The sequence below is a fragment of the Ranitomeya variabilis genome, chromosome 1, assembly GCF_051348905.1.
Source record: "Ranitomeya variabilis isolate aRanVar5 chromosome 1, aRanVar5.hap1, whole genome shotgun sequence".
Taxonomy (NCBI): domain Eukaryota; kingdom Metazoa; phylum Chordata; class Amphibia; order Anura; family Dendrobatidae; genus Ranitomeya; species Ranitomeya variabilis.
In genome coordinates, this window is record NC_135232.1 from 830,270,333 (window position 1) to 830,290,412 (window position 20,080).

The 20,080-nt window shown below is 44.9% G+C and overlaps 1 protein-coding gene across 1 annotated transcript in view; it reads right to left on the minus strand.

The window, feature by feature from the left end:
* Window positions 1-20,080, minus strand: part of CXCL13 (C-X-C motif chemokine ligand 13) — an 84,348-nt gene that overhangs the window by 48,688 nt on the left and 15,580 nt on the right. The gene's annotated exons all lie outside the window — the stretch shown is intronic.

Consider the following 20,080-nt stretch of genomic DNA (forward strand, 5'->3'; position numbering starts at 1 on the left):
ACAGTTATCTTGTTTATTTGTCCACACTTTTGTGTGCAGCAGTCATTTTTATTGCTGCCATATTTGTCCTGAGATCATTGTAGGGAGATTGAAATTGTACTACAGTCCTTGTATTTCTTCATATATCTTTCAGCCACTTACATTGCGTTGTTTTATACACTGAACCTGAGTTTTGGTTCAGTCTCTCAAAAAAAGAGGGAGATTCAAATTCTCACAAAGTGGATATATTTCAGTCCTGTTAGTTTGTCGTATATCAGCCAGCCACTTTCTGCCACTTACATTGCGTTGTTTTATACACTGGGCCTAAGTTTTGGTTCAGTCTCCCCCCAAAAAAGGGAGATTTAAATTCTCACAAAGTGGATATATTTCAGTCCTGTTAGTTTGTCGTATATCAGCCAGCCACTTTCTGGCACTTACATTGCGTTGTTTTATACACTGGGCCTAAGTTTTGGTTCAGTCTCCCCCAAAAAAAGGGAGATTCAAATTCTCACAAAATGGATATATTTCAGTCCTGTTAGTTTGTCGTATATCGGCCAGCCACTTTCTGCCACTTACATTGCGTTGTTTTATACACTGGGCCTGAGTTTTGGTTCAGTCTCCTAAAAAAAAGAGAGATTCATATTCTCACAAAGTGGATATATTTCAGTCCTCTTAGTTTGTCGCATATCAGCCAGCCACTTGCTGCCACTTACATTGCATTGTTTTATACACTGGGGCTGAGTTTTGGTTCAGTCTCCCAAAAAAAGGAGATTCAAATTCTCACAAAGTGGATATATTTCAGTCCTGTTAGTTTGTCGTATATCAGCCAGCCACTTTCTGCCACTTACATTGCGTTGTTTTATACACTGGGCCTGAGTTTTGGTTCAGTCTGCCAAAAAAAAGGGAGATTCAAATTCTCACAAAGTGGATATATTTCAGTCCTATTAGTCTGTCGTATATCAGCCAGCCACTTTCTGCCACTTACATTGCGTTGTTTTATACACTGGGCCTGAGTTTTGGTTCAGTCTCCCCCCCAAAAAAGGGAGATTCAAATTCTCACAAAGTGTATATATTTCAGTCATGTTAGTTTGTCGTATATCAGCCAGCCACTTTCTGCCACTTACATTGTGTTGTTTTATACACTCGGCCTGAGTTTTGGTTCAGTCTCCTAAAAAAAAAGAGAGATTCATATTCTCACAAAGTGGATATATTTCAGTCCTGTTAGTTTGTCGCATATCAGCCAGCCACTTGCTGCCACTTACATTGCGTTGTTTTATACACTGGGGCTGAGTTTTGGTTCAGTCTCCCAAAAAAAAGGGAGATTCAAATTCTCACAAAGTGGATATATTTCAGTCCTGTTAGTTTGTCGTATATCAGCCAGCCACTTGCTGCCACTTACATTGCGTTGTTTTATACACTGGGCCTGAGTTTTGGTTCAGTCTCCAAAAAAAAAAAAGGGAGATATAAATTCTCAACAAGTTTATATACACCTTCTACCTTGTTTTACAGTACCATATAACGGTTGTTATTTTGGTTAGATTTTCCAAAAAATGAGGAAGTCTGGTGGAAGAACCCGTGGGTGAAGGTTGCCAGCTGGTACTGATGGTGGTGGTGGTGGTGGTGCATCTGGTGGTAGTGGCAAAAGCAAAATAGCACCTAAGGCTGGAGGTGTTGAGCCAGTGTCATCGTCTGGTTACACAAGGCCTCGAAGGCTCCTTTATCTGGGCGTAGGAAAGCTGCTTTTAAAGCCGGAGCAGCAGGAAAAAGTTTTGGCTTTCCTTGCTGACTCAGCCTCTAGCTCTTTCGCCTCCTCTTCAGAAAGTTCAAAATATAAAAGCAGCGAGTCGTCAGTGGATGCTCCCGGTCAGGAACAAGACGTTTCCTTGTGTCCTTCACCCAAACCAAAAGTGAAGGATGCGTCAGGCGACACTACAGGTTACTTCATGGAGCTCTTTACACATACCGTGCCTGGGTTAGAAAGGGAAATTGTTAACTGCCCATTACAAGATGAATCGGACATGGAGTGCACTGATGCACAGCCACAGCTAGATTATTATGCTGTTCCATTGACTCAGATCACTACATTGCCCTCGCAGTGTACTGAGCCAGAATGTGACCCTGATGAGACTATGGTGCCCCGTCACGAACGCTATAGCACCTTACACGGTGACATAGAGGAAGGTGCACATGACATTGAAGAGGAGGTGATAGATGACCCAGTTGTTGACCCAGATTGTCAGCCACTGGGGGAAGAGGGTGCTGCTGCCAGTAGCTCAGAAGCAGAGGAGGATGATCCGCAGCAGCCATCTACATCGCAACAGCTGTCATCTGGCAGGCCCGTATCAGGCCAAAAACGTTTGTCAAAAACAAAAACAGTTTTAGGACAGCGTGGCCATCCGGTGAAAATAGCACAGCGTGCAATGCCTAAAAAGGTATTCCATAGTAGGAAGAGTGTAGTGTGGCAATTTTTAACCAAGATCCGAATGATCAGTGCAAAGTTATCTGTAAGAAATGCTTAAAGACCTTTAGCAGAGGGAAGAATCTTCAAAATTTAAATACAACGTGCATGCTTAGACATTTAACCAGCATGCACTTGCAAGCCTGGACTAACTACCAAACGTCCCGTAACGTTGGTGCACCTGCTCAGAATGAAGGTAGTCAGCAACGCTACATTGCTTCCCTGACTGTAAGCCCACCGGTTAGGACACCACCAGCAGCAAATGTGGAGGTATCGTCGCAAGGCCAAAGCAGTCAGGGAATCACAAGGTTATTGGTAGGAAACACTGTATGCAGGCCAACATCAAGAATACCATCACCAACCCTCCTCTCTCAATCTGCCATGTCCACCACCCCCACCGCTAGTTCCACCATATGCAGCTCTCCAGTCCAGCTCACCCTACAAGAGACTCTCGTTAAGAAAATAAAGTACTCATCCTCTCATCCGCGTACACAGGGTTTGAACGCCCACATTGCTATACTAATCTCGTTAGAGATGATGCCCTACCGATTAGTTGAAAGCGAAGCTTTCAAAGACCTGATGGCCTACGCAGTACCACGCTATGACCTACCCAGTCAGCACTTCTTTGCGAGAAAAGCCATCCCAGCCCTCCACCAGCATGTCAAAGACCGCATTGTCCATGCACTGAGGCAATCAGTCATTGGAAAGGTGCACCTCACAACAGATGCATGGACCAGTAGGCATGGCCAGGGACGTTACGTGTCCATCACGGCGCACTGGGTTAATGTGGTGGATGCAGGGTCTACAGGGAACAGCCATAGTGGGACAGTTCTCCCTAGCCCACGGTCTAGGAAACAGTTGGCTGTAGGCGTTCGCCACCCCTCATCTTCCTCTTACAGAAGAGAAAGCTCATCCACAGAGCGCAGTAGCACGACCACTTCATCCGCAGCTGCCAGTGTTGCACACGAGGTGTCCCATTATCGAACAGCTAGTGGTAAGCGTCAGCATGCTGTGTTACAAATGAAGTGTTTGGGCGACAACAGACACACCGCGGAAGTACTGGCCGAGTACTTGCATCAACAAATGCAGTCATGGCTGGGCAGTGTACATCTTGAGGCAGGCAAGGTAGTCAGTGATAACGGAAGGAATTTTATGGCTGCCATAGCCGTTTCAGAACTGAAACACATACCTTGCCTGGCTCACACCTTGAACCTGGTGGTGCAGTGCTTCCTCAAAAATTATCCGGAGTTACCAGCCCTGCTCCTGAAGGTGCGAAGACTTTGCTCGCACATCCGCCGGTCGCCCGTACAGTCTAGCCGTATGCAGAACCATCAGCGATCGCTGAATCTTCCCCAGCACCGCCTAATAATCGACGCTGCAATAAGGTGGAACTCCACACTGCGCATGGTTCAGAGGCTGTGCGAACAGAGGCGTGCTGTAATTAATTTGTGGGAGGATACACATACACGGGCAGGCACTGGGATGGCAGACATGGAGTTGTCTGGTGTGCAGTGGTCGAAGCTACAAGACCTCTGTCAAGTCCTTCAGTGTTTTGAGGAATGCACACGGCTGGTAAGTGCAGACTACGCCATCATAAGCATGCGCATCCCACTAATGTGTCTGCTGATGCAAAGTTTGAAGCACATTAAGGAGCAGGCATCTGCAGCCGAGGAGGAGGGAAGCCTTGATGACAGTCAGCCATTGTCTGCTCAGGGAACTATCCTGGACGAGGTGGCGGACGAAGAGGAGGAGGATGATGGGGATGAATATTTATGGGAGGAGGATGCTTCTCAGGGGGCAATAGAAACTGGTGGCGTTGCAAGGTCAGGTACAGGGTTTTTGCAGGACACAAGTGATGTTGATTTGCAAGAAAGTGCTCCTCAACCCAGCACAAGCAGTGAATTGACACCTGGAACATTGGCCCACATGGCTGAGTATGCCTTGCGTATCCTAAAAAGGGACCCCCGCATTATGAAAATGATGACCGATGACGATTACTGGTGGGCCTGCCTCCTGGATCCATGATATAAAGGAAAATTACAAAATATCATGCCACATGAGAACCTTGAGCAAATATTGGCTACCAAACAAGCAACTCTCGTAGACCGTTTGGTTCAGGCATTCCCAGCACACAGCGGCGGTGATGGTTCTCACACGAGGCCGTAGGGGGCAACATGGCAGAGGTGTTAGAGGTGCACAAATCCAAAGTGGCGTTGGACAGAGGGGTTTTATGACCAGGTTGTGGAGTGATTTTGCAATGACCGCTGACACGACAGGTACTGCTGCATCGATTCAAAGTGACAGGAGACAGCATTTGTCCAGTATGGTTACGAACTACTTTTCCTCCCTTATCGATGTTCCCCCTCACAGGTCATTCCCCTTTGATTACTGGGCATCTAAAATAGACACCTGGCCTGAATTGGCAGAATATGCATTACAGGAGCTCGCTTGCCCTGCTGCTAGTGTGCTATCAGAAAGAGTCTTCAGTGCTCCTGGTTCAATACTGACCAAAAAAAGGACACGTCTGGCTACTCGAAGTGTTGATGATCTAACCTTCATTAAAATGAACCAATCATGGATTTCAAATTATTTTGCCCCACCTTCCCCTGCTGACACGTAGCTTGCCTGAAAAATGTCTTGCTTTTGGCCTCCTCTTACTGACTTCTCCAATTCCTCCATTTGCAGCTGCTGAATGTCCACCATAGGCCATTTTTATACCTCCCTAAATGGGCTGACTCCCCCCACAGGGCCGTGGTCACCACCTGGCGCAAGCATCCGTGCGAGTGCCGTTTGCCTGGACAGGTGGGTGTGCCCACTCTTGGGCGACGGCACTGGCACAGGGTCCCTCATAGTACAATGAAGTGTCTCTGATGGTGGTGGTGCACAACCAATGTCAGACACACCGTCGTAATATGAGGGGCCCTGTGCCAGTACCGCCTTCCCCCCAGCTCGAACAATGCTCTACCACTTGCAATACTTACCTCTCCCTGCTCCACCACTGTGTAGTCTGTGCTGTTAAATCCTTCAATAGCACTGCCAATACAAATTTGTTGAAATGATAGATTATAGTTAAAATATACAGGGGCCCTGGCCTCCATTTAGACCAGTTAATACTTTGCGCCTACTACCACTGTCTGCTACTCAGCAGAGGAGCCCACCCCTGTACCTAGCTATGCCACCTGTTTATTTATTATCAATTTTTTGGCAGACATTTAGCCCACTTTATTATTTGGGCCTACTAACTGTGTCTGCCGCTCATTACAGTTGTCCTCCACTGAACAAAGCAATGCCGCCTGTTTAGTCCTGTTACCAATTTTGAACTGCATTTAGGCTACTTTATTATTTGGGCCTACTACTGTGTCTGCCGCTCATTACAATTGTCCTCCACTGAACAAAGCAATGCCGCCTGTTTAGTCCTGCTACCAATTTTGAACTGCATTTAGCCCACTTTATTATTTGGGCCTACTAACTGTGTCTGCCGCTCATTACAGTTGTCCTCCAATGAACAAAGCAATGCCGCCTGTTTAGTCCTGTTACCAATTTTGAACTGCATTTAGCCCACTTTATTATTTGGGCCTACTAACTGTGTCTGCCGCTCATTACAGTTGTCCTCCAATGAACAAAGCAATGCCGTCTGTTTAGTCCTGTTACCAATTTTGAACTGCATTTAGCCCACTTTATTATTTGGGTCTACTAACTGTGTCTGCCGCTCATTACAGTTGTCCTCCAATGAACAAAGCAATGCCGCCTGTTTAGTCCTGTTACCACTTTTGAACTGCATTTAGCCCACTTTATTATTTGGGCCTACTAACTGTGTCTGCCGCTCATTACAGTTGTCCTCCAATGAACAAAGCAATGCCGTCTGTTTAGTCCTGTTACCAATTTTGAACTGCATTTAGCCCACTTTATTTTTTGGGTCTACTAACTGTGTCTGCCGCTCATTACAGTTGTCCTCCAATGAACAAAGCAATGCCGCCTGTTTAGTCCTGTTACCACTTTTGAACTGCATTTAGCCCACTTTATTATTTGGGCCTACTAACTGTGTCTGCCACTCATTACAGTTGTCCTCCACTTAACAATGCAATGCCGCCTGTTTAGTCCTGTTACCAATTTTGAACTGCATTTAGCCCACTTTATTATTCGGGCCTACTAACTGTGTCTGCCGCTCATTACAGTTGTCCTCCAATGAACAAAGCAATGCCGCCTGTTTAGTCCTGTTACCAATTTTGAACTACATTTAGCCCACTTTATTATTTGGGCCTATATCTGTGTTTCCTCCTCATCCTGCCCATTGCCCAGCCACTGCTAGATGAGTCTGCTGGTACATTGACCCAGACCACTACATTCCCCTTGCACTCTACACAGCCAGAATCTGACCCTGCTGAAAGTCAGGTTCCCTTTCCCGCATACTATACCAACTTACACGGGGACAAAGAGGAAGGTGCAGATGAAAGTGCAGGTTCCTTCATCAGGTGGGGGGGCATACTCATTGGCGACGTCACTGGCACAGGGCCCCTCATAGTACGCAAAAGTGTCTCTGCCGGTGGGAGGCGCCACCAGCCGTCAAACACACCGCCGTACTATGAGGGGCCCTGTGCCAGTGCCAATGCCAACGAGTGGGACCCCCTGCTTGCTCAGGATCACAGCACTTGCAAAGTTGAAATACTTACCTCTCCCTGCTCCACCGCCATGACGTATTCCACGTTTCCAGGGCCCACGAAAATCTTGAGCCAGCCCTACCCCCCCACAACTTTAGCTAAATGACCCCCAGTTTTCAATACCTAACTATTATTATAAAGTAAATTAAGATTGACAAGCTTCAGTAATAAGAATTGATGTTTTTGGCATTAAAATGGGCACTGTAGGTGTTTTCCTGTCCTCCACTCACTGCCGACTTTGATTCCCCAGTGACTTGCATTGGGTTTCGTGTTTCAGTCAGCCACCGACTTTTCACAATAATCGTCCGATTTCACCCGACCTGACTTTTCACAAAGTCGGGTTTCGCGAAACCCGACTCGATCCCAAAAATTAAAAGTCGCTCAACTCTAGTCAGAGAGACCAATGCCCAATGCTGTAACAGTGTGTACCCTGGATGACAAGTGTTGCTGAGTAAACATGTTGAAGTTGAAGTGAAGCCGGACTGGGACTCTTTATTCTTGGGATCGCCTGCAGAGGTAACTGTCCAGTACCGGGAAAACCCTGATGGCATAGAAGAGAAGCACCGAGGTACTGGGGCGGCTATTTAATGTTGGTAGTTCCTGAGTTTGATGTCGGTGATACTTCCGTATACTCGGTTTGTGGTTGCTGACCCAGGTTACTTGTCCGTAATCGTTGTACCTTTGTGCGTGTGAGCTTTTGCTGTGTATGACCCGGTTTATCCCCTGACTTTTGCCTCTGTATCCTGCTTTGTACTGCCCTGTCCTTCCTGGTTATCTGATCCCTTGGCTCGTCCCAGTTTACTATCTATCTTATCCTTAGGTACCATGCTCTTGTCTGGTTTTTGACCCTCGGCTCTCCTTTGACTACGTTTATGTTTTGTGCCATGTACTCCGTGCTCCCAGCTGCCTTCCCTGGCCACGCGGTGACTCCACCCCCTGTCATCACGTGACTGCTTTGTTCCAGGTCCTGCACTCACTGTTTAGTCTCAGGTCCTTGTGCACTGTGTGCCTTGTTCCCCTACTCCCTGCGTTTGTTCCTGTGCCCTCTGATAGCGCCCACCAGGCTGCGCCAGTGGCACCATTGGAGTCATTGCATTATCACTAACTATTTACATTTTTTCAGGGGGTTTGTGTGTTTGGGTGTTATGGACCCGCTGCGTGCTCTGTCAGATCAGGTATCTAACCTGACCGAAATGATGCAGAACCTGTTGGTAGAGCAAAGAGCATTGGTTGCTTCTCACCAACAGGTACAGAGGGAGTTGGCAGATACAGTTAATATTGTTCGGGGGTGCATCTTCTTCACCAGGCAATGTGGAGGGTACTGTATCTGATGTTTTCCTATCCTCTCCTAAACCCACCTTTTGTGGTGGAGGTTGATGCCTCTGAGGTGGGACTTTGACGAATCTTAGACCATGCTTCTTCTTCTCCAAGAAGTTCTCCCCGGCGGAAAGAAATGACGTGGGTAATTGGGAACTTCTTGCGGTTAAGTTGGCCTTTGAAGAATGGAGGCATTTTTTGGAGGGGGCGGTTCATTCCATTACTGTACTTACTGATCACAAGAACCTGGCGTATATTGAGTCTGTGTAAAAGGACACGTTTTCCTCCTAAAATTACTAAACTTAAAGTTGTCAAAAGAAAAACTCTCCCTGCACCTCTATTGAGGTCCAATATTAACGCCAAAATTTACTATTAATAATTAATATCCACTTAATATGCCTCAACGTTATCTTTTCCTTATAATATATACTAGCTGAGACAAAACTGTGCATCAATAAAGGGTATTTATTACGCACACACAAGTCTGCAGTCTATTACATACATATATATTTATACCCAAGCTTGTGACTATATATATATATATACACACATATACAGATACTACAACTCTAATACAGTAATATCACTACAGTATACAGTGATATCCCAACAATATCACACAGTTAAAACCCAGAAATAACTGCCAAAATTACACAAATCACACATGCAATATCAGCCCTCCCACCTATGGCTCATCTATCCCTAAGGCCTAGTAAGTAAGAGTATACTCAACCATGTGTGTACATAGTCCCAGGTGAGCAAGCAAGGCAAGAGAGACCTGAGCCACATGGTGTTGTCCCTTTTATGTCTCCAGCCCCATGTGTGGGGGATGAGGTCATGAGTCTTTTGTCCACTAAGATACACCCCCTCAATAAACCTGATTGACAACTTCAGGTTGGAGGAGGGGCTTCGCTCCATGTGGCATACATGTGGGGATTAGATATAAATGTGTATAAACACAAAACATGCACTAAACACATCTCTATATAAAGATATACATTTTGGGGCACTTCCCTTCTACAGTCTGCTAAAAGGTTCACCCCTAGGTAAGCTAGATGGTCACTTTTTTTTCCTGGTTTCAGTTCTCTATCACTTTTCGTCCGGGATCCAAGAATGTGAAGGCTGATGCCTTGTCTTGGAGTCTGGATCCAGTCCCCCCCCCCGAGCCTCCATCCTCAATTCTTCAACCCGGGGCGGTGGTGGCTGGTGTGTCGGCAGGCTTGGAACGAGAGATTCGGGAAGCCCAGTCTCAGGCTCCCCCGTCCAAGCCGGTGAAAAAATTGTTTGTTCCTATTCAATTTCGATTCAGAGTCCTCCAGGAGTTACATGATTTGGTGCTGAGTAGACATCCTGGGATTTCAGCTACTCGTCGGGCCATTGCGAGAGTTTTTTGGTGGGCATCGCTTACGTCTGATGTGAAGAAATTTATGTCTGCCTGTGAGGTGTGTGCCTGCGCTAAGAGCTCTTATAACCGGCCGGGGAATTGGTGCCTTTGCCAGTTCCTGATAAACCATAGACATATTTGTCCATGGATTTTATCACGAATCCTCCTCCTTCCAAGGGTAATACTGTCATCTGGGTGGTGGTGGACAGATTTACTAAGCAAGCACACTTTGTACCCTTAGTGGCACTTCCCACTGCTGAAACTTTGTCTAAGTTGGTCGTTCAACATGTGGTTCATTTGCATGGTGTACCCTTGAATGTGGTGTCTGACCGTGCTGTGCAACTTGTGTCCAGGTTTTGGAGGGCGTTTTGTAAAAGATTGGGTATTGAGTTGTCCTTTTCATCTGCCTACCATCCGAAGCCCAATGGTCAGACCGAACGGACCAATCAGTCGTTAGAGCAAATTTTGCGCTGTCTTTCCACTTCCAGTCAAGATGATTGGTCTGATGCCTTGACTTTGGCAGAGTTTGAGTTCAATAACCGTGTTAACCACTCTACCGGTACCTTCCCTTTCTTCTGTAATCATAGGTTTAATCCACACTTTGGGGAGTTTTCTCGTCTGGACCCCAGTTGCCCAAGGACTGATTTAGCTGTACTGCAGTTGGGGAATTTTTGGTGGGAGGTCCAGAAGAATATTGGGGAGGCTTAGAAGAAGTTTAAGGTTTTTGCGGTCAGGAGACAGACGGTGGGATCCACCCTTCGGGTTGGGGATAAAGCATGGGTGCCTACTAGGAACATTAAGCTTAAGGTTCCTTCGGCGAAATTGGGGCCCAAGTTTATTGGTCCTTATGAGATCACGGAGGTGGTTAACCCAGTGGCGTTTCGGTTGCACCTCCCAGTGTCTTTTAAGATTCCCAGTGTATTCCATAGAGCCCTGCTGAAATCTTTGGGGGCTGTGGAAGAAAAATCATTAGGTCCCTTGCCACCTGTATCGGTGGATAGTCAGGAGGAATTCGAGGTGGAGCGCATCATGAATTCCCGGTTGGTCCGCAGTTCCCTCCAGTATCTTGTGCACTGGAAGGGGTATGGGCCTGAAGATCATTCCTGGGTTCCTGCCCGATCGGTTTATGCCGATCATCTGGTGCATTCCTTTCATGCCCAGTTACCTGGGAAACCTGGGGGTCCGGTGGCCCCCTGTTGAGAGTGGAGTACTGTCATGACTCTGACAGGATGGTTTCGCCTCCATCCTGGTCAGGTCAGGGTTAATTCTAGTCCTCCTCACTTTGGTTCTGGGGTGGCTATTTAATGTTGGTAGTTCCTGGGTTTGGTGTTGGTGATACTTCCGTATACTCGGTTTGTGGTTGCTGACCCAGCTTACTCATCTGTAATCTTTGTGCCAATGTGCATGTGAGCTTTTGCTGTGTATGACTCGGTTTATCCCCTGACTTTTGACTCTGTATCCTGCTTTGTACTGCCCTGTCCTTCCTGGTTACCTGATCCCTTGGCTCATCTCAGTTTACTCTCTGACTTATCCCTAGTTACCACGCTCTCGTCTGGTTTTTGACCCTCAGTTCTTCTTTGACTACATTTATGTTTTGTGCCCTGTACTCCGTGCTCCCAGCTGCCTTCCCTGGCTGCACGTGTGGTCACTCCGCCCCCTGTCATCACATACCCGCTTTGTTCCAGGTCCTGCGCTCACTGTTTAGTCTCAGGTCCTTGTGCACTGCATGCCTTGTTCCCCCACTCCTTGCGTTCATTTCTGTGCCCTTTGATAGCGCCCCCTAGGCTGCACCAGTGACACCATCGGTGTCATTACAACAATAAATCACATCCAGCTGTATGCGCTCCAGCGTGACATGCGGTAAGTCACGGACATGCGCAATTCGGACCCGGAATGTCAATTCTGATCTCCTGGATACCTCTGCTGTCTATGATATAACGCATGCGCAGTTACACAGCAGAGATAGGAGACATCACTGGGCAATCTATAATGCTTGCTACTTGCATTGGTTGCCTTCCTGGGGGAGAAGGTGAGAGAGAGGGAGGGGAGTGGCCATAATGAAGTGAGAGATATTTAAAATGGTTCCATGGCTTGAGAGCATGCCACATCAGACATCAACATTACCTGACATCCTTATCAAAGCATCCTGATGAGCCAAAGGGTGAAACGTGTAGGGGCAGTCTAATCTACCCTTACCAACAACCAACAATCCACAATCTGGATGAGTACTATCTTACCGATTTCTTTTGGTTCATATTGTTACCCTGTCTACTGATATGTTTATTTATGCCCTTTGAGATTTGTCAAGATACCTAATTGCTGATGTACTTACTGGATATATATACCCTAACCAACCCATGAATATATCAGATTAAGTGTGGTTAATGGTGGGACAATATATACATCTCAAGCGGCTGACCTTTTGACAACAGAGTATGCCCCTGGCATGGCCATTGATCTAGCATCTGATAGACACTGTGGTGAGTTGTGACTAGGGACAACGAGGGGCAGCTTTTGTTGAGCAGGGGTGCCACATCATCTGTGATATAGGGTGCCAACCTCTGCAGCCAGGCAGGAGCCAGCCAATAGGCATCATTAGGGTAACACAGTTTAGCTATCCAGATTTGACCTTATTGAGATATTTAGACTCTTCCCCTACTCTGTGAGCCGTCTAGGGTCACTGTGGGTGGATATATTCGCAAGGTTTGGGAACACTTTGACATAGCATCTACATAAGTGGATTACCCCTTTTTGATTGTGGTTTGGTGGTCACCAACAATAAGACGCCAATTCCATAAGGGTGACTGTGATGTTGCAGTCCAATTTGGGGTTTTAGTAACCAGTACAGGTTCATCTCTTTCATTTCCTGCCTTTTTCCTTTTTATGTGGGGCAGAATATTAGGGACAACCACCGAGGAGTGGGTCGCCACCCTCCGCTGACATGCAGGAATACAGAACAAGTACTTTACTAGGGTGCTGTTAGTATCTTTTTAATATTGATTTAACATAGTGTATACATGTTGTGTCTGTTTGAGACTATTATCCCTTATTTTAATGAAACATTAATAAAAAGTATTTTTTAGAGGTTTATTTATGTTACCTACCACCCCAAAAATCAATAAAACAAAGCAAAACACAAAAAACAGTGTTGGCTACCTCCTCCTCCTCCGTCTCTTCCACCTCCACTGCCACCTCCACCTCCTCCTCAACCTCCTGCTCCACTTGGACCTTCGCCTCCTGGTTCAAGGTTACAATTTTTTTTTATTGTATGTTATTTTAAGTCATTTTCCTTTCCACATTTGTTTCTAGGACAATTGTCCTGCGCTCACCCCCATTTAGCTCCCTTTTGCAGCCCCATACCCTTACTATGACCATTTTACAGCCATTTTAACAGAAGTTTGGGTCCTCATTGTCTTCTATTGGGTTTAGATCTGGACCGAACTTTTAACTTTATTTAAGCTCATCCCTACTGCTAACTTTTCAGATATATGGAAGCTTTTACTACTATAGGCATCTTTGTTTATAGTTTTTTTTAATTCTTATACCCTTTAGTCAGTTTATCATATTGGCTGCAGTGTGATATTTTATAACAAGAAACAAAAAAAGTGTCCATTGTACCGATTTAGTTTCAGAGTACCGATTAACCCCTTCACTACCTGACGATTTTCTGTTTGTTTCATTTTCGTTTTTTCCTCCCCTTCTTCCAAGAGCCAGAACTTTTTTATTTTTCTGGCCATATAGCCATATAAAGACTTGTTCTTTTTTTGGTATGACGAGTTGTACTTTTTAATCACACCATTCATTTTACCATATAGTGTACTGGAAAAGTAGAAAAAATTCCAAGTGTGTTTTATTTTTCAGGATCTGGGCTGTATGATGGCTTATTTTTTTTGCGCCTGAGCAGAGGTTTTTAATGATACAATTTTGGAGCAGATACAGTGCCTTGCAAAAGTATTCGGCTCCCTGGAACTTTTCAACCTTTTCCCACATATCATGCTTCAAACATAAAGATACCAAATGTAAATTTTTGGTGAAGAATCAACAAGTGGAACACAATTGTGAAGTTGAATGAAATTTATTGGTTATTTTAAATTTTTGTGGAAATTCAAAAACTTAACTTAATACTTTGTTGCGCCACCTTTTCCTGCGATTACAGCTGCAAGTCGCTTTGGGTATGACTCTATTAGTTTTGTCCATCGAGAGACTGAAATTCTTGCCCAGTCTTCCTTGGCAAACAGCTTGAGCTCAGTGAGGTTTGATGGAGATCGTTTGTGAACAGCAGTTTTCAGCTCTTTCCAGAGATTCTCAATTGGATTGAGGTCTGGACTTTGACTTGGCCATTCTAACACCTGGATACGTTTATTTGTGAACCATTCCATTGTAGATTTTGCTTTATGTTTGGGATCATTGTCTTGTTGGAAGACAAATCTCCATCCCAGTCTCGGGTCTTTTGCAGACTCCAACAGGTTTTCTTCAAGAATGGTCCTGTATTTGGCTCCATCCATTTTCCCATCAATTTTAACCATCATCCCTTTCCCTGTTGAAGAAAAGCAGGCCCAAACCATGATGCTGCCACCACCATGTTTGACAGTGGGGATGGTATTTGCAGGGTGATGAGCTGTGTTGCCTTTACGCCAAACGTATCGTTTGCCATTGTTGCCAAAAAGTTTGATTTTGGTTTCATCTGACCAGAGCACCTTCTACCACATGTTTGGTGTGTCTCCCAGGTAGCTTGTTGCAAACTTTAAACAACACTTTTTATGGATATCTTTGAGAAATGGGTTTCTTCTTGCCACTCTTTCATAAAGGCCAGATTTGTACAGTGTACGACTGATTGTTGTCCTATGGACAGACTGTCCCACCTCAGCTGTAGATCTCTACAGTTCATCCAGAGTGATCATGGGCCTCTTGGCTGCATCTCTGATCAGTCTTCTCCTTGTCTCAGATGAAAGTTTAGAGGGACGGCCGGGTCTTGGTAGATTTGCAGTGGTGTGATACTCCTTCCATTTCAATATGATCGCTTGCACAGTGCTCCTTGGGATGTTTAAAGTTTTGGAAATCATTTTGTATCCAAATCCGGCTTTAAACTTCTCCACATCAGTATCACGGACCTGCCTGTTGTGTTCCTTGGTCTTCATGATGCTCTCTGTGCTTCAAACAGAACCCTGAGACTATCACAGAGCAGGTGCATTTATACGGAGACTTGATTACACACAGGTGGATTATATTTATCATCATTAGCACATTTAGGACAACATTGGATCATTCAGAGATCCACAATGAACATCTGGAGTGAGTTTGCAGCACTGAAAGTAAAGGGGACGAATAATATTGCACGCCCCACTTTTCAGTTATTGATTTTCCACAAAAATTTAAAATAACCAATACATTTTGTTCAACTTCACAATTGTGTTCCACTTGTTGATTCTTCACCAAAAATTTACATTTGGTATCTTTATGTTTGAAGCATGATATGTGGGAAAAGGTTGAAAAGTTCCAGGGAGCCGAATACTTTCGAAAAGCACTGTATGATGCCTTCATTGCCTCTTATTGAATTTTATTGCAATGTAGCGGCGGCTAAAAAAATGTAATTTTGATTTTTTTTTCTCGTTGGAATAATTTATTTTATATTTAGATAGAATGTACTTTTATGAATGCAGTGATAACAAATATGTGTATTTTTTATTTGCACTTTTGTGTTTTATTTTTTCATATTTTAAAAAACTTTCTTTCTACTGAATTTAATAGTTCTTTTAGGAGATTTGAAGCTGCGATCATCCGATCGCTTCTGCTATGCATAGCAGGGCATCAGCACTGCTATGTATAGCAGAAATCACGATCTCCTATTAACGCCGGTCACGGCGAGTGTTAAATGCCGCTGTCAGTGATTGCTAGTAGCATTTAACTGGTTAACAGCAGCTGCTCTGTTCCACCTGTCGGTGTAAGAGGCAAATGATGGCTGATTAAATCAGCTGTCATGTGTTGAGAAAGATGCGGGCTCAACACCGAAGCCTGCAACAAAAGCAGAGTCACTACTTATGATGTACAAGTATGTCAAAAGTAAAAAAGAAAAGGAGGTTTGTTTTTGTACATATTTCATCATTTTTTTACATAAGTTTTGTGACATTAATAAATGTAGCTTCCATTTGTTCAAGACAGATTTTATCATCCTTAGTCTAAAATCACATTTCCCTTTTTTCCTATGCAGGTGCCAATATATGTCAGAAACCCCAGAAAAGTGTATTCAATGGTGTCGGCAAGAAATTGGCAGTTTTCCAATCGTATGCTAGTGAAAAACATGTATTTCAATAAAAAAAGCCCAAAACAGCAGAACAAAAAATACATTTACAACTGGCTATCACTTCAGTCTTTTCTAAGCTACCATATCTATATATATAATTGTCTAAGGGGTACTTCCGTCTTTCTGTCGGCAACTTCCGTCACGGATATTCATTCGCTGATTGGTCTCGCCAGCTGCCTGTCATGGCTACCGCGACCAATCAGTGACGGCACAGTCTGATTAGTCCCTCCCTACTCCCCTGCAGTCAGTGCCCTGCGCCCGCTCCATACTCCCCGCAGTCACGGCTCACACAGGGTTAATGCCAGCGGTAACAGACCGCGTTATGCCGTGGGTAACTCACTCCGTTACCGCCGCTATTAACCCTGTGTGACCAAGTTTTTACTATTGAGGCTGCCTATGCAGCATCAATAGTAAAAACATCTAATGTTAAAAATAATTTTAAAAAAATAACAAATCATTATATACTCACCTTCCGCTGCCTTTCCGACGCTCCGGTGACCGGTCCATGGAAGCGGCAGGTTCCGGTGCTAAGGTTGGTGTGCGACAAGGACCTGCCATGACGTCACGGTCATGTGACCGCGACGTCATCACAGGCCCTGCGCGAGAAGGACCTGCCGTGACGTCACGGTCATGTGACCGCGATGTCATCACACCCTCGGAGCGGAAGCTGCCGCCTGAGCCGAACACAGGCGACAAAACTACAAGGGGCCCCTCGGAAGGTGAGTATATGTTTATTTTTTATTTTTTAACCTGTGACATACGTGGCTGGGCAATATACTACGTGGCTGGGCAATATACTACGTGGCTCTGTGCTGTATACTACGTCGCTGTGCAATATACTACGTGGCTCTGTGCTGTATACTATGTAACGGGGCAATATACTACATGGCTCTGTGCTGTATACTACGTAACTGGGCAATATACTACGTCACTGGGCAATATACTACGTAACTGGGCAATATGCTACGTGGCTGTGCAATATACTACGTCACTGGGCAATATACTACGTGGCGGTGCAATATACTATGTAACTGGGCAATATACTACGTGGCTGTGCAATATACTACGTCACTGGGCAATATACTACGTCACTGGGCAATATACTACGTAACTGGGCAATATACTACGTGGCTGGGCAATATACTACGTAACTGGCCAATATACTACGTGGCTCTGTGCTGTATACTACGTCGCTGTGCAATATACTACATGGCTCTGTGCTGTATACTACGTAACTGGGCAATATACTACGTGGCTCTGTGCTGTATACTACGTAACTGGGCAATATACTACGTCACTGGGCAATATACTACGTAACTAGGCAATATACTACGTGGCTGTGCAATATACTACGTAATTGGGCAATATACTACGTGGCTGTGCAATATACTACGTCACTGGGCAATATACTACGTGGCTGTGCAATATACTACGTCACTGGGCAATATACTACATCACTGGGCAATATGCTACGTAACTGGGCAATATACTACGTCACTGGGCAATATACTACGTCACTGGGCAATATACTACGTGGACATGCATATTCTAGAATACCCGATGCGTTAGAATCGGGCCACCATCTAGTAATTATATAAATCCCTATTAGACATGTGTTTTAGTTAGCAGAAAGTACGTCTACCAGTCTAAGGCTAAGTTCACACTGGGCGTTTTTGCTGCATTTTTTTGGCTGAGTTTTTTATGCTACTTTTCAGCTTTTTACAGTACCAGCAAAGCCTATGAGATTTCAGAAATCTCATGCACACACATTGTTTTTTTGTCATCAGGATTTTGTGATTTGCAGCCTTTTTTTTTACATAGAGCATGTCATTTCTTTCAGCGTTTTTACAGCGTTGATTTGAATGGATGGTGAAAAAAACGCAGGTTGACTTTTTTTGCAGCGTATTTGCTGCAGAAAAGTCAAGGACAGCCGAATGTGACGTCACACTCGGCTCTGCTACATCTAGATGACAGGCTGCATGATGCGTCCATACAGTCTGTCATCCAGCAGAGCAGACCCGAACACCATTCACTTGAATGGGGGGCCTGACATTACAGTGTGTGACACGCTGTCATATGCATGACAGTGCGGCAAACACCGCTTCTGATCGGCGGGGAAATCATCCCCGACGGTCAGTGGGCCGCGCTTCCCATGCTGTCAGAAGACAGTGGGAGCGCTCAGCTGTGATCGGAGGTGTAAACTTTACCTCAGATCACTGGTGTCAGCTGATGGGACTACTGCTCCAATCATCCGACACCTGCTACCGCTAATTACAGTGAGAGCAGGAGTGGTGGATGGGAGTATTCATCAGCTGCTCCTGCACTCTAAATAAATAATTAAAAAAAAACAGCGTTGGTTCCCCCTATTTTTGATAAGAAGCCAGACAAAGCTCACAGCTGGGGGCTGCGACCCTCACCTGCCAGCTTCAGCAAGGTTGGTTATCAGGAATAGAGGGGTCCTCATGGACAGGTATGGTATATTGTTGCTTTTTTATCTTACATAGTAACATAGTTTTTAAGGTTGAAGGAAGACTTTAAGTCCATCTAGTTCAACCCATAGCCTAACCTAACATGCCCTAACATGTTGATCCAGAGGAAGGCAAAAAAAAACCATGCGGCAAAGAGTGAGCACCACATTGGGGAAAAAATTCCTTCCCGACTCCACATACGACAATCAGACTAGTTCCCTGGATCAACACCCTATCAATGAATCTAGTATATATAACCTGTAACATTATACTTTTCCAGAAAGGTATCCAGTCCGCTCTTAATTTAAGTAATGAATCACTCATTACAACATCGTACGGCAGAGAGTTCCATAGTCTCACTGCTCTTACAGTAAAGAATCCGCGTCTATTATTATGCTTAAACCTTCTTTCCTCCAGACGTAGAGGATGCCCCCTTGTCCCCGTCTCGGGTCTATGAGTAAAAAGATCATCAGAAAGGTCTTTGTACTGTCCCCTCATATATTTATACATTAACATAAGATCACCCCTTAGCCTTCGTTTTTCCAAACTAAATAGCCCCAAGTGTAATAACCTGTCTTGCAGACCCCCCAGTCCTCTAATAACCTTGGTCGCTCTTCTCTGCACCCGCTCTAGTTCAGCTATGTCTTTCTTATACACCGGAGACCAGAATTGTACACAGTATTCTAAGTGTGGTCGACCTAGTGACTTGTATAGAGGTAAAATTATGTTCTCCTCATGAGCATCTATGCCTCTTTTAATGCATCCCATTATTTTATTTGCCTTTGCAGCAGCTGCCTGACACTGGCCGCTAAATGGGAGTTTGTCATCCACCCATACACCCAGGTTTTTATTAATGACAGTTTTTCCCAGTGTTTTACTTTTATTACAGGAGATCGAGGGCTTTGCAAGAATTAGGAGTGGTTGTAAGTATGGTTTAATTAAGAATTAATAAAGAAGTCTGTGTGTTTTTTTCAATTACAGGACTTTATTCTGGCTGTGTCTTTATTTACCATGCAAATATAGGATTAGTAATGGATAGGTGTCTTATTGATGGCTCTCTATTACTAACCTCCGGGCTTGATGTCACCTAATGGTGACATCAACCCCCCCCAACTATTACCCCACTAGCCACCGCTACAGGGCAAGTGGGAAGAGTGAGGCTAAGTGCCAGAATTGGCGCATCTTAAAGATGCACCTTTTCTGGGGTGGCTGAAAGCTGATGTTTTTAGCCAGGGAGGGGCCAGTATCCATGGCCCCTTCCTAGGCTATTAATATCAGCCCACAGTTGCCTGCATAGCTTTTACTGGTTATTAATTATAGGGGGACCCCATGTCATTTTTTTGGGAGGTCCCCTATTTTAGTAAAGGCTAAGTATACAGCTGTGAGCTGATATTAATAGCCTGGGAAGCTCCATGGGTATTACCCGCTTCCAAGGCTATAAACATCTGCCCCCAGTCTCTGGCTTTCCCTCTGCTAGTTTTGAAAATTGCGCGGGAGCCCACACCATTTTTTCCC